The sequence below is a fragment of the Schistocerca piceifrons genome, chromosome 5 (genome assembly GCF_021461385.2).
Source record: "Schistocerca piceifrons isolate TAMUIC-IGC-003096 chromosome 5, iqSchPice1.1, whole genome shotgun sequence".
Classification (NCBI taxonomy): domain Eukaryota; kingdom Metazoa; phylum Arthropoda; class Insecta; order Orthoptera; family Acrididae; genus Schistocerca; species Schistocerca piceifrons.
Genome location: NC_060142.1, coordinates 599132350 through 599145139, shown reverse-complemented (window position 1 = coordinate 599145139; position 12790 = coordinate 599132350). Strand labels below are relative to the sequence as shown.

At 50.1% G+C, this 12790-nt stretch overlaps 22 non-coding genes across 22 annotated transcripts; all 22 read right to left on the bottom strand.

Moving 5' to 3' along the window:
- Positions 1–574: 574 nt before the first annotated feature.
- On the bottom strand, positions 575–648 carry Trnan-guu. Its single transcript has one exon. It is a non-coding gene; the product is annotated as a tRNA-Asn (tRNA).
- Positions 649–981: 333 nt separating this feature from the next.
- Positions 982–1053, bottom strand: Trnat-cgu. The gene has a single exon. It is a non-coding gene; the product is annotated as a tRNA-Thr (tRNA).
- Positions 1054–1742: 689 nt separating this feature from the next.
- Positions 1743–1816, bottom strand: Trnan-guu. Its single transcript has one exon. It is a non-coding gene; the product is annotated as a tRNA-Asn (tRNA).
- Positions 1817–2149: 333 nt separating this feature from the next.
- Trnat-cgu lies at positions 2150–2221 on the bottom strand. Its single transcript has one exon. It is a non-coding gene; the product is annotated as a tRNA-Thr (tRNA).
- Positions 2222–2910: 689 nt separating this feature from the next.
- Positions 2911–2984, bottom strand: Trnan-guu. Its single transcript has one exon. It is a non-coding gene; the product is annotated as a tRNA-Asn (tRNA).
- A 333-nt stretch (positions 2985–3317) lies between these two features.
- Trnat-cgu lies at positions 3318–3389 on the bottom strand. The gene has a single exon. It is a non-coding gene; the product is annotated as a tRNA-Thr (tRNA).
- Positions 3390–4078: 689 nt separating this feature from the next.
- On the bottom strand, positions 4079–4152 carry Trnan-guu. The gene has a single exon. It is a non-coding gene; the product is annotated as a tRNA-Asn (tRNA).
- Positions 4153–4485: 333 nt separating this feature from the next.
- Trnat-cgu lies at positions 4486–4557 on the bottom strand. The gene has a single exon. It is a non-coding gene; the product is annotated as a tRNA-Thr (tRNA).
- A 689-nt stretch (positions 4558–5246) lies between these two features.
- Positions 5247–5320, bottom strand: Trnan-guu. Its single transcript has one exon. It is a non-coding gene; the product is annotated as a tRNA-Asn (tRNA).
- A 333-nt stretch (positions 5321–5653) lies between these two features.
- Positions 5654–5725, bottom strand: Trnat-cgu. Its single transcript has one exon. It is a non-coding gene; the product is annotated as a tRNA-Thr (tRNA).
- A 689-nt stretch (positions 5726–6414) lies between these two features.
- Positions 6415–6488, bottom strand: Trnan-guu. The gene has a single exon. It is a non-coding gene; the product is annotated as a tRNA-Asn (tRNA).
- Positions 6489–6821: 333 nt separating this feature from the next.
- Positions 6822–6893, bottom strand: Trnat-cgu. The gene has a single exon. It is a non-coding gene; the product is annotated as a tRNA-Thr (tRNA).
- A 689-nt stretch (positions 6894–7582) lies between these two features.
- Positions 7583–7656, bottom strand: Trnan-guu. Its single transcript has one exon. It is a non-coding gene; the product is annotated as a tRNA-Asn (tRNA).
- A 333-nt stretch (positions 7657–7989) lies between these two features.
- On the bottom strand, positions 7990–8061 carry Trnat-cgu. Its single transcript has one exon. It is a non-coding gene; the product is annotated as a tRNA-Thr (tRNA).
- A 689-nt stretch (positions 8062–8750) lies between these two features.
- Positions 8751–8824, bottom strand: Trnan-guu. Its single transcript has one exon. It is a non-coding gene; the product is annotated as a tRNA-Asn (tRNA).
- A 333-nt stretch (positions 8825–9157) lies between these two features.
- Trnat-cgu lies at positions 9158–9229 on the bottom strand. Its single transcript has one exon. It is a non-coding gene; the product is annotated as a tRNA-Thr (tRNA).
- Positions 9230–9918: 689 nt separating this feature from the next.
- Trnan-guu lies at positions 9919–9992 on the bottom strand. Its single transcript has one exon. It is a non-coding gene; the product is annotated as a tRNA-Asn (tRNA).
- Positions 9993–10326: 334 nt separating this feature from the next.
- Trnat-cgu lies at positions 10327–10398 on the bottom strand. Its single transcript has one exon. It is a non-coding gene; the product is annotated as a tRNA-Thr (tRNA).
- Positions 10399–11087: 689 nt separating this feature from the next.
- On the bottom strand, positions 11088–11161 carry Trnan-guu. Its single transcript has one exon. It is a non-coding gene; the product is annotated as a tRNA-Asn (tRNA).
- Positions 11162–11494: 333 nt separating this feature from the next.
- Trnat-cgu lies at positions 11495–11566 on the bottom strand. Its single transcript has one exon. It is a non-coding gene; the product is annotated as a tRNA-Thr (tRNA).
- A 689-nt stretch (positions 11567–12255) lies between these two features.
- On the bottom strand, positions 12256–12329 carry Trnan-guu. The gene has a single exon. It is a non-coding gene; the product is annotated as a tRNA-Asn (tRNA).
- A 333-nt stretch (positions 12330–12662) lies between these two features.
- Trnat-cgu lies at positions 12663–12734 on the bottom strand. Its single transcript has one exon. It is a non-coding gene; the product is annotated as a tRNA-Thr (tRNA).
- Positions 12735–12790: the final 56 nt, after the last annotated feature.

Below are 12790 nucleotides of genomic sequence, written 5' to 3'. Positions count from 1 at the left end.
CCGTTTTCCAAATCTCTTGACTGTTTCGCCCTTACGATCGACGACGAGCGTCGGGCCACCAAGGGTTTGCCGTCTGCACAATCTTGACCTAGTGCACAGCTTGTGGGATAGCGTGGCTCGACTGTGAATTGCGCCTTTCGGCTCCTCTCTCTGGCTACAGTGCGCTGTTGTCCACGGTGGCGCTGGCGTTGCCCACGGGGCTTCATGTAAGGCGACTGCACGTCGCTCGGCCAACAGCGGCCTACTGCTGACCGACACTTAAGAGACACCAAATACAAATCGACATCGAGAGACAGGCCCTGTCATATGGCACTCGCGACGTATACCCTGAAATTGAATGTAAATAATACGTCTTTTGTAGTGGGCGTCGCTCTACTGCAGTGTCACACATGACGAATAAATAGGAAAACAGTAGAACGTCTGTGTAGGGCCATGTTTTTACCTACAGTGTCACTTGGCTGAATGTGTATAAGGCTCTGTGGCATCACTCAAACACAGCCAAATTGTCACACTAGCTGTGTATCTCTAACAAAGTTGACGTATGTCCTCACGTAGGTGCCAGTTAAAACGATTTCGCCCCCGGGTGGGCTCGAACCACCAACCTTTCGGTTAACAGCCGAACGCGCTAGCCGATTGCGCCACGGAGGCCTCGACTTTGGTTCACTTTTGCTCTGTATATCAAACTAATTCGTATACCTTCTGCAGGAATCTCGCAGAATGGTAGCATCTGCTTACGCCTCTTCACATGGATAACGTGCATGCACACTGTAGCGAGGCTCATAAACGAATGACATCGCCAAGCATGACATTATACTACAAAATGCAGACAAACCACTGTTCTGCCTATGCATTCAGAAAAACTCTGAGGCCAATGGAATACTTGTCATGGGTTGTAGAACATCCCTCTCATTCAGTGTACTGCCTTGTGTTAGATGCTGCTCGAGATAGCTGCGCTCCCTGCAGGAAGGTAAAAAAAATGAATGCCTTCTGTGAGGTTCGAACTCACGACCCCTGGTTTACGAGACCAGTGCTCTACCACGGAGCTAAGAAGGCGGCAGCTTTGCGTTTGTGAGCTGTCTCCGAATTGTCACTTCATCATACTGAATCTTGCAACCCTTGACCAGATATCGGATTTGGCACACCGCTGCTGCTGGGGGTGTCCACATTGCCGTTTTCCAAATCTCTTGACTGTTTCGCCCTTACGATCGACGACGAGCGTCGGGCCACCAAGGGTTTGCCGTCTGCACAATCTTGACCTAGTGCACAGCTTGTGGGATAGCGTGGCTCGACTGTGAATTGCGCCTTTCGGCTCCTCTCTCTGGCTACAGTGCGCTGTTGTCCACGGTGGCGCTGGCGTTGCCCACGGGGCTTCATGTAAGGCGACTGCACGTCGCTCGGCCAACAGCGGCCTACTGCTGACCGACACTTAAGAGACACCAAATACAAATCGACATCGAGAGACAGGCCCTGTCATATGGCACTCGCGACGTATACCCTGAAATTGAATGTAAATAATACGTCTTTTGTAGTGGGCGTCGCTCTACTGCAGTGTCACACATGACGAATAAATAGGAAAACAGTAGAACGTCTGTGTAGGGCCATGTTTTTACCTACAGTGTCACTTGGCTGAATGTGTATAAGGCTCTGTGGCATCACTCAAACACAGCCAAATTGTCACACTAGCTGTGTATCTCTAACAAAGTTGACGTATGTCCTCACGTAGGTGCCAGTTAAAACGATTTCGCCCCCGGGTGGGCTCGAACCACCAACCTTTCGGTTAACAGCCGAACGCGCTAGCCGATTGCGCCACGGAGGCCTCGACTTTGGTTCACTTTTGCTCTGTATATCAAACTAATTCGTATACCTTCTGCAGGAATCTCGCAGAATGGTAGCATCTGCTTACGCCTCTTCACATGGATAACGTGCATGCACACTGTAGCGAGGCTCATAAACGAATGACATCGCCAAGCATGACATTATACTACAAAATGCAGACAAACCACTGTTCTGCCTATGCATTCAGAAAAACTCTGAGGCCAATGGAATACTTGTCATGGGTTGTAGAACATCCCTCTCATTCAGTGTACTGCCTTGTGTTAGATGCTGCTCGAGATAGCTGCGCTCCCTGCAGGAAGGTAAAAAAAATGAATGCCTTCTGTGAGGTTCGAACTCACGACCCCTGGTTTACGAGACCAGTGCTCTACCACGGAGCTAAGAAGGCGGCAGCTTTGCGTTTGTGAGCTGTCTCCGAATTGTCACTTCATCATACTGAATCTTGCAACCCTTGACCAGATATCGGATTTGGCACACCGCTGCTGCTGGGGGTGTCCACATTGCCGTTTTCCAAATCTCTTGACTGTTTCGCCCTTACGATCGACGACGAGCGTCGGGCCACCAAGGGTTTGCCGTCTGCACAATCTTGACCTAGTGCACAGCTTGTGGGATAGCGTGGCTCGACTGTGAATTGCGCCTTTCGGCTCCTCTCTCTGGCTACAGTGCGCTGTTGTCCACGGTGGCGCTGGCGTTGCCCACGGGGCTTCATGTAAGGCGACTGCACGTCGCTCGGCCAACAGCGGCCTACTGCTGACCGACACTTAAGAGACACCAAATACAAATCGACATCGAGAGACAGGCCCTGTCATATGGCACTCGCGACGTATACCCTGAAATTGAATGTAAATAATACGTCTTTTGTAGTGGGCGTCGCTCTACTGCAGTGTCACACATGACGAATAAATAGGAAAACAGTAGAACGTCTGTGTAGGGCCATGTTTTTACCTACAGTGTCACTTGGCTGAATGTGTATAAGGCTCTGTGGCATCACTCAAACACAGCCAAATTGTCACACTAGCTGTGTATCTCTAACAAAGTTGACGTATGTCCTCACGTAGGTGCCAGTTAAAACGATTTCGCCCCCGGGTGGGCTCGAACCACCAACCTTTCGGTTAACAGCCGAACGCGCTAGCCGATTGCGCCACGGAGGCCTCGACTTTGGTTCACTTTTGCTCTGTATATCAAACTAATTCGTATACCTTCTGCAGGAATCTCGCAGAATGGTAGCATCTGCTTACGCCTCTTCACATGGATAACGTGCATGCACACTGTAGCGAGGCTCATAAACGAATGACATCGCCAAGCATGACATTATACTACAAAATGCAGACAAACCACTGTTCTGCCTATGCATTCAGAAAAACTCTGAGGCCAATGGAATACTTGTCATGGGTTGTAGAACATCCCTCTCATTCAGTGTACTGCCTTGTGTTAGATGCTGCTCGAGATAGCTGCGCTCCCTGCAGGAAGGTAAAAAAAATGAATGCCTTCTGTGAGGTTCGAACTCACGACCCCTGGTTTACGAGACCAGTGCTCTACCACGGAGCTAAGAAGGCGGCAGCTTTGCGTTTGTGAGCTGTCTCCGAATTGTCACTTCATCATACTGAATCTTGCAACCCTTGACCAGATATCGGATTTGGCACACCGCTGCTGCTGGGGGTGTCCACATTGCCGTTTTCCAAATCTCTTGACTGTTTCGCCCTTACGATCGACGACGAGCGTCGGGCCACCAAGGGTTTGCCGTCTGCACAATCTTGACCTAGTGCACAGCTTGTGGGATAGCGTGGCTCGACTGTGAATTGCGCCTTTCGGCTCCTCTCTCTGGCTACAGTGCGCTGTTGTCCACGGTGGCGCTGGCGTTGCCCACGGGGCTTCATGTAAGGCGACTGCACGTCGCTCGGCCAACAGCGGCCTACTGCTGACCGACACTTAAGAGACACCAAATACAAATCGACATCGAGAGACAGGCCCTGTCATATGGCACTCGCGACGTATACCCTGAAATTGAATGTAAATAATACGTCTTTTGTAGTGGGCGTCGCTCTACTGCAGTGTCACACATGACGAATAAATAGGAAAACAGTAGAACGTCTGTGTAGGGCCATGTTTTTACCTACAGTGTCACTTGGCTGAATGTGTATAAGGCTCTGTGGCATCACTCGAACACAGCCAAATTGTCACACTAGCTGTGTATCTCTAACAAAGTTGACGTATGTCCTCACGTAGGTGCCAGTTAAAACGATTTCGCCCCCGGGTGGGCTCGAACCACCAACCTTTCGGTTAACAGCCGAACGCGCTAGCCGATTGCGCCACGGAGGCCTCGACTTTGGTTCACTTTTGCTCTGTATATCAAACTAATTCGTATACCTTCTGCAGGAATCTCGCAGAATGGTAGCATCTGCTTACGCCTCTTCACATGGATAACGTGCATGCACACTGTAGCGAGGCTCATAAACGAATGACATCGCCAAGCATGACATTATACTACAAAATGCAGACAAACCACTGTTCTGCCTATGCATTCAGAAAAACTCTGAGGCCAATGGAATACTTGTCATGGGTTGTAGAACATCCCTCTCATTCAGTGTACTGCCTTGTGTTAGATGCTGCTCGAGATAGCTGCGCTCCCTGCAGGAAGGTAAAAAAAATGAATGCCTTCTGTGAGGTTCGAACTCACGACCCCTGGTTTACGAGACCAGTGCTCTACCACGGAGCTAAGAAGGCGGCAGCTTTGCGTTTGTGAGCTGTCTCCGAATTGTCACTTCATCATACTGAATCTTGCAACCCTTGACCAGATATCGGATTTGGCACACCGCTGCTGCTGGGGGTGTCCACATTGCCGTTTCCCAAATCTCTTGACTGTTTCGCCCTTACGATCGACGACGAGCGTCGGGCCACCAAGGGTTTGCCGTCTGCACAATCTTGACCTAGTGCACAGCTTGTGGGATAGCGTGGCTCGACTGTGAATTGCGCCTTTCGGCTCCTCTCTCTGGCTACAGTGCGCTGTTGTCCACGGTGGCGCTGGCGTTGCCCACGGGGCTTCATGTAAGGCGACTGCACGTCGCTCGGCCAACAGCGGCCTACTGCTGACCGACACTTAAGAGACACCAAATACAAATCGACATCGAGAGACAGGCCCTGTCATATGGCACTCGCGACGTATACCCTGAAATTGAATGTAAATAATACGTCTTTTGTAGTGGGCGTCGCTCTACTGCAGTGTCACACATGACGAATAAATAGGAAAACAGTAGAACGTCTGTGTAGGGCCATGTTTTTACCTACAGTGTCACTTGGCTGAATGTGTATAAGGCTCTGTGGCATCACTCAAACACAGCCAAATTGTCACACTAGCTGTGTATCTCTAACAAAGTTGACGTATGTCCTCACGTAGGTGCCAGTTAAAACGATTTCGCCCCCGGGTGGGCTCGAACCACCAACCTTTCGGTTAACAGCCGAACGCGCTAGCCGATTGCGCCACGGAGGCCTCGACTTTGGTTCACTTTTGCTCTGTATATCAAACTAATTCGTATACCTTCTGCAGGAATCTCGCAGAATGGTAGCATCTGCTTACGCCTCTTCACATGGATAACGTGCATGCACACTGTAGCGAGGCTCATAAACGAATGACATCGCCAAGCATGACATTATACTACAAAATGCAGACAAACCACTGTTCTGCCTATGCATTCAGAAAAACTCTGAGGCCAATGGAATACTTGTCATGGGTTGTAGAACATCCCTCTCATTCAGTGTACTGCCTTGTGTTAGATGCTGCTCGAGATAGCTGCGCTCCCTGCAGGAAGGTAAAAAAAATGAATGCCTTCTGTGAGGTTCGAACTCACGACCCCTGGTTTACGAGACCAGTGCTCTACCACGGAGCTAAGAAGGCGGCAGCTTTGCGTTTGTGAGCTGTCTCCGAATTGTCACTTCATCATACTGAATCTTGCAACCCTTGACCAGATATCGGATTTGGCACACCGCTGCTGCTGGGGGTGTCCACATTGCCGTTTTCCAAATCTCTTGACTGTTTCGCCCTTACGATCGACGACGAGCGTCGGGCCACCAAGGGTTTGCCGTCTGCACAATCTTGACCTAGTGCACAGCTTGTGGGATAGCGTGGCTCGACTGTGAATTGCGCCTTTCGGCTCCTCTCTCTGGCTACAGTGCGCTGTTGTCCACGGTGGCGCTGGCGTTGCCCACGGGGCTTCATGTAAGGCGACTGCACGTCGCTCGGCCAACAGCGGCCTACTGCTGACCGACACTTAAGAGACACCAAATACAAATCGACATCGAGAGACAGGCCCTGTCATATGGCACTCGCGACGTATACCCTGAAATTGAATGTAAATAATACGTCTTTTGTAGTGGGCGTCGCTCTACTGCAGTGTCACACATGACGAATAAATAGGAAAACAGTAGAACGTCTGTGTAGGGCCATGTTTTTACCTACAGTGTCACTTGGCTGAATGTGTATAAGGCTCTGTGGCATCACTCAAACACAGCCAAATTGTCACACTAGCTGTGTATCTCTAACAAAGTTGACGTATGTCCTCACGTAGGTGCCAGTTAAAACGATTTCGCCCCCGGGTGGGCTCGAACCACCAACCTTTCGGTTAACAGCCGAACGCGCTAGCCGATTGCGCCACGGAGGCCTCGACTTTGGTTCACTTTTGCTCTGTATATCAAACTAATTCGTATACCTTCTGCAGGAATCTCGCAGAATGGTAGCATCTGCTTACGCCTCTTCACATGGATAACGTGCATGCACACTGTAGCGAGGCTCATAAACGAATGACATCGCCAAGCATGACATTATACTACAAAATGCAGACAAACCACTGTTCTGCCTATGCATTCAGAAAAACTCTGAGGCCAATGGAATACTTGTCATGGGTTGTAGAACATCCCTCTCATTCAGTGTACTGCCTTGTGTTAGATGCTGCTCGAGATAGCTGCGCTCCCTGCAGGAAGGTAAAAAAAATGAATGCCTTCTGTGAGGTTCGAACTCACGACCCCTGGTTTACGAGACCAGTGCTCTACCACGGAGCTAAGAAGGCGGCAGCTTTGCGTTTGTGAGCTGTCTCCGAATTGTCACTTCATCATACTGAATCTTGCAACCCTTGACCAGATATCGGATTTGGCACACCGCTGCTGCTGGGGGTGTCCACATTGCCGTTTTCCAAATCTCTTGACTGTTTCGCCCTTACGATCGACGACGAGCGTCGGGCCACCAAGGGTTTGCCGTCTGCACAATCTTGACCTAGTGCACAGCTTGTGGGATAGCGTGGCTCGACTGTGAATTGCGCCTTTCGGCTCCTCTCTCTGGCTACAGTGCGCTGTTGTCCACGGTGGCGCTGGCGTTGCCCACGGGGCTTCATGTAAGGCGACTGCACGTCGCTCGGCCAACAGCGGCCTACTGCTGACCGACACTTAAGAGACACCAAATACAAATCGACATCGAGAGACAGGCCCTGTCATATGGCACTCGCGACGTATACCCTGAAATTGAATGTAAATAATACGTCTTTTGTAGTGGGCGTCGCTCTACTGCAGTGTCACACATGACGAATAAATAGGAAAACAGTAGAACGTCTGTGTAGGGCCATGTTTTTACCTACAGTGTCACTTGGCTGAATGTGTATAAGGCTCTGTGGCATCACTCAAACACAGCCAAATTGTCACACTAGCTGTGTATCTCTAACAAAGTTGACGTATGTCCTCACGTAGGTGCCAGTTAAAACGATTTCGCCCCCGGGTGGGCTCGAACCACCAACCTTTCGGTTAACAGCCGAACGCGCTAGCCGATTGCGCCACGGAGGCCTCGACTTTGGTTCACTTTTGCTCTGTATATCAAACTAATTCGTATACCTTCTGCAGGAATCTCGCAGAATGGTAGCATCTGCTTACGCCTCTTCACATGGATAACGTGCATGCACACTGTAGCGAGGCTCATAAACGAATGACATCGCCAAGCATGACATTATACTACAAAATGCAGACAAACCACTGTTCTGCCTATGCATTCAGAAAAACTCTGAGGCCAATGGAATACTTGTCATGGGTTGTAGAACATCCCTCTCATTCAGTGTACTGCCTTGTGTTAGATGCTGCTCGAGATAGCTGCGCTCCCTGCAGGAAGGTAAAAAAAATGAATGCCTTCTGTGAGGTTCGAACTCACGACCCCTGGTTTACGAGACCAGTGCTCTACCACGGAGCTAAGAAGGCGGCAGCTTTGCGTTTGTGAGCTGTCTCCGAATTGTCACTTCATCATACTGAATCTTGCAACCCTTGACCAGATATCGGATTTGGCACACCGCTGCTGCTGGGGGTGTCCACATTGCCGTTTCCCAAATCTCTTGACTGTTTCGCCCTTACGATCGACGACGAGCGTCGGGCCACCAAGGGTTTGCCGTCTGCACAATCTTGACCTAGTGCACAGCTTGTGGGATAGCGTGGCTCGACTGTGAATTGCGCCTTTCGGCTCCTCTCTCTGGCTACAGTGCGCTGTTGTCCACGGTGGCGCTGGCGTTGCCCACGGGGCTTCATGTAAGGCGACTGCACGTCGCTCGGCCAACAGCGGCCTACTGCTGACCGACACTTAAGAGACACCAAATACAAATCGACATCGAGAGACAGGCCCTGTCATATGGCACTCGCGACGTATACCCTGAAATTGAATGTAAATAATACGTCTTTTGTAGTGGGCGTCGCTCTACTGCAGTGTCACACATGACGAATAAATAGGAAAACAGTAGAACGTCTGTGTAGGGCCATGTTTTTACCTACAGTGTCACTTGGCTGAATGTGTATAAGGCTCTGTGGCATCACTCAAACACAGCCAAATTGTCACACTAGCTGTGTATCTCTAACAAAGTTGACGTATGTCCTCACGTAGGTGCCAGTTAAAACGATTTCGCCCCCGGGTGGGCTCGAACCACCAACCTTTCGGTTAACAGCCGAACGCGCTAGCCGATTGCGCCACGGAGGCCTCGACTTTGGTTCACTTTTGCTCTGTATATCAAACTAATTCGTATACCTTCTGCAGGAATCTCGCAGAATGGTAGCATCTGCTTACGCCTCTTCACATGGATAACGTGCATGCACACTGTAGCGAGGCTCATAAACGAATGACATCGCCAAGCATGACATTATACTACAAAATGCAGACAAACCACTGTTCTGCCTATGCATTCAGAAAAACTCTGAGGCCAATGGAATACTTGTCATGGGTTGTAGAACATCCCTCTCATTCAGTGTACTGCCTTGTGTTAGATGCTGCTCGAGATAGCTGCGCTCCCTGCAGGAAGGTAAAAAAAATGAATGCCTTCTGTGAGGTTCGAACTCACGACCCCTGGTTTACGAGACCAGTGCTCTACCACGGAGCTAAGAAGGCGGCAGCTTTGCGTTTGTGAGCTGTCTCCGAATTGTCACTTCATCATACTGAATCTTGCAACCCTTGACCAGATATCGGATTTGGCACACCGCTGCTGCTGGGGGTGTCCACATTGCCGTTTTCCAAATCTCTTGACTGTTTCGCCCTTACGATCGACGACGAGCGTCGGGCCACCAAGGGTTTGCCGTCTGCACAATCTTGACCTAGTGCACAGCTTGTGGGATAGCGTGGCTCGACTGTGAATTGCGCCTTTCGGCTCCTCTCTCTGGCTACAGTGCGCTGTTGTCCACGGTGGCGCTGGCGTTGCCCACGGGGCTTCATGTAAGGCGACTGCACGTCGCTCGGCCAACAGCGGCCTACTGCTGACCGACACTTAAGAGACACCAAATACAAATCGACATCGAGAGACAGGCCCTGTCATATGGCACTCGCGACGTATACCCTGAAATTGAATGTAAATAATACGTCTTTTGTAGTGGGCGTCGCTCTACTGCAGTGTCACACATGACGAATAAATAGGAAAACAGTAGAACGTCTGTGTAGGGCCATGTTTTTACCTACAGTGTCACTTGGCTGAATGTGTATAAGGCTCTGTGGCATCACTCAAACACAGCCAAATTGTCACACTAGCTGTGTATCTCTAACAAAGTTGACGTATGTCCTCACGTAGGTGCCAGTTAAAACGATTTCGCCCCCGGGTGGGCTCGAACCACCAACCTTTCGGTTAACAGCCGAACGCGCTAGCCGATTGCGCCACGGAGGCCTCGACTTTGGTTCACTTTTGCTCTGTATATCAAACTAATTCGTATACCTTCTGCAGGAATCTCGCAGAATGGTAGCATCTGCTTACGCCCTCTTCACATGGATAACGTGCATGCACACTGTAGCGAGGCTCATAAACGAATGACATCGCCAAGCATGACATTATACTACAAAATGCAGACAAACCACTGTTCTGCCTATGCATTCAGAAAAACTCTGAGGCCAATGGAATACTTGTCATGGGTTGTAGAACATCCCTCTCATTCAGTGTACTGCCTTGTGTTAGATGCTGCTCGAGATAGCTGCGCTCCCTGCAGGAAGGTAAAAAAAATGAATGCCTTCTGTGAGGTTCGAACTCACGACCCCTGGTTTACGAGACCAGTGCTCTACCACGGAGCTAAGAAGGCGGCAGCTTTGCGTTTGTGAGCTGTCTCCGAATTGTCACTTCATCATACTGAATCTTGCAACCCTTGACCAGATATCGGATTTGGCACACCGCTGCTGCTGGGGGTGTCCACATTGCCGTTTTCCAAATCTCTTGACTGTTTCGCCCTTACGATCGACGACGAGCGTCGGGCCACCAAGGGTTTGCCGTCTGCACAATCTTGACCTAGTGCACAGCTTGTGGGATAGCGTGGCTCGACTGTGAATTGCGCCTTTCGGCTCCTCTCTCTGGCTACAGTGCGCTGTTGTCCACGGTGGCGCTGGCGTTGCCCACGGGGCTTCATGTAAGGCGACTGCACGTCGCTCGGCCAACAGCGGCCTACTGCTGACCGACACTTAAGAGACACCAAATACAAATCGACATCGAGAGACAGGCCCTGTCATATGGCACTCGCGACGTATACCCTGAAATTGAATGTAAATAATACGTCTTTTGTAGTGGGCGTCGCTCTACTGCAGTGTCACACATGACGAATAAATAGGAAAACAGTAGAACGTCTGTGTAGGGCCATGTTTTTACCTACAGTGTCACTTGGCTGAATGTGTATAAGGCTCTGTGGCATCACTCGAACACAGCCAAATTGTCACACTAGCTGTGTATCTCTAACAAAGTTGACGTATGTCCTCACGTAGGTGCCAGTTAAAACGATTTCGCCCCCGGGTGGGCTCGAACCACCAACCTTTCGGTTAACAGCCGAACGCGCTAGCCGATTGCGCCACGGAGGCCTCGACTTTGGTTCACTTTTGCTCTGTATATCAAACTAATTCGTATACCTTCTGCAGGAATCTCGCAGAATGGTAGCATCTGCTTACGCCTCTTCACATGGATAACGTGCATGCACACTGTAGCGAGGCTCATAAACGAATGACATCGCCAAGCATGACATTATACTACAAAATGCAGACAAACCACTGTTCTGCCTATGCATTCAGAAAAACTCTGAGGCCAATGGAATACTTGTCATGGGTTGTAGAACATCCCTCTCATTCAGTGTACTGCCTTGTGTTAGATGCTGCTCGAGATAGCTGCGCTCCCTGCAGGAAGGTAAAAAAAATGAATGCCTTCTGTGAGGTTCGAACTCACGACCCCTGGTTTACGAGACCAGTGCTCTACCACGGAGCTAAGAAGGCGGCAGCTTTGCGTTTGTGAGCTGTCTCCGAATTGTCACTTCATCATACTGAATCTTGCAACCCTTGACCAGATATCGGATTTGGCACACCGCTGCTGCTGGGGGTGTCCACATTGCCGTTTCCCAAATCTCTTGACTGTTTCGCCCTTACGATCGACGACGAGCGTCGGGCCACCAAGGGTTTGCCGTCTGCACAATCTTGACCTAGTGCACAGCTTGTGGGATAGCGTGGCTCGACTGTGAATTGCGCCTTTCGGCTCCTCTCTCTGGCTACAGTGCGCTGTTGTCCACGGTGGCGCTGGCGTTGCCCACGGGGCTTCATGTAAGGCGACTGCACGTCGCTCGGCCAACAGCGGCCTACTGCTGACCGACACTTAAGAGACACCAAATACAAATCGACATCGAGAGACAGGCCCTGTCATATGGCACTCGCGACGTATACCCTGAAATTGAATGTAAATAATACGTCTTTTGTAGTGGGCGTCGCTCTACTGCAGTGTCACACATGACGAATAAATAGGAAAACAGTAGAACGTCTGTGTAGGGCCATGTTTTTACCTACAGTGTCACTTGGCTGAATGTGTATAAGGCTCTGTGGCATCACTCGAACACAGCCAAATTGTCACACTAGCTGTGTATCTCTAACAAAGTTGACGTATGTCCTCACGTAGGTGCCAGTTAAAACGATTTCGCGCCCGGGTGGGCTCGAACCACCAACCTTTCGGTTAACAGCCGAACGCGCTAGCCGATTGCGCCACGGAGGCCTCGACTTTGGTTCACTTTTGCTCTGTATATCAAACTAATTCGTATACCTTCTGCAGGAATCTCGCAGAATGGTAGCATCTGCTTACGCCTCTTCACATGGATAACGTGCATGCACACTGTAGCGAGGCTCATAAACGAATGACATCGCCAAGCATGACATTATACTACAAAATGCAGACAAACCACTGTTCTGCCTATGCATTCAGAAAAACTCTGAGGCCAATGGAATACTTGTCATGGGTTGTAGAACATCCCTCTCATTCAGTGTACTGCCTTGTGTTAGATGCTGCTCGAGATAGCTGCGCTCCCTGCAGGAAGGTAAAAAAAATGAATGCCTTCTGTGAGGTTCGAACTCACGACCCCTGGTTTACGAGACCAGTGCTCTACCACGGAGCTAAGAAGGCGGCAGCTTTGCGTTTGTGAGCTGTCTCCGAATTGTCACTTCATCATACTGAATCTT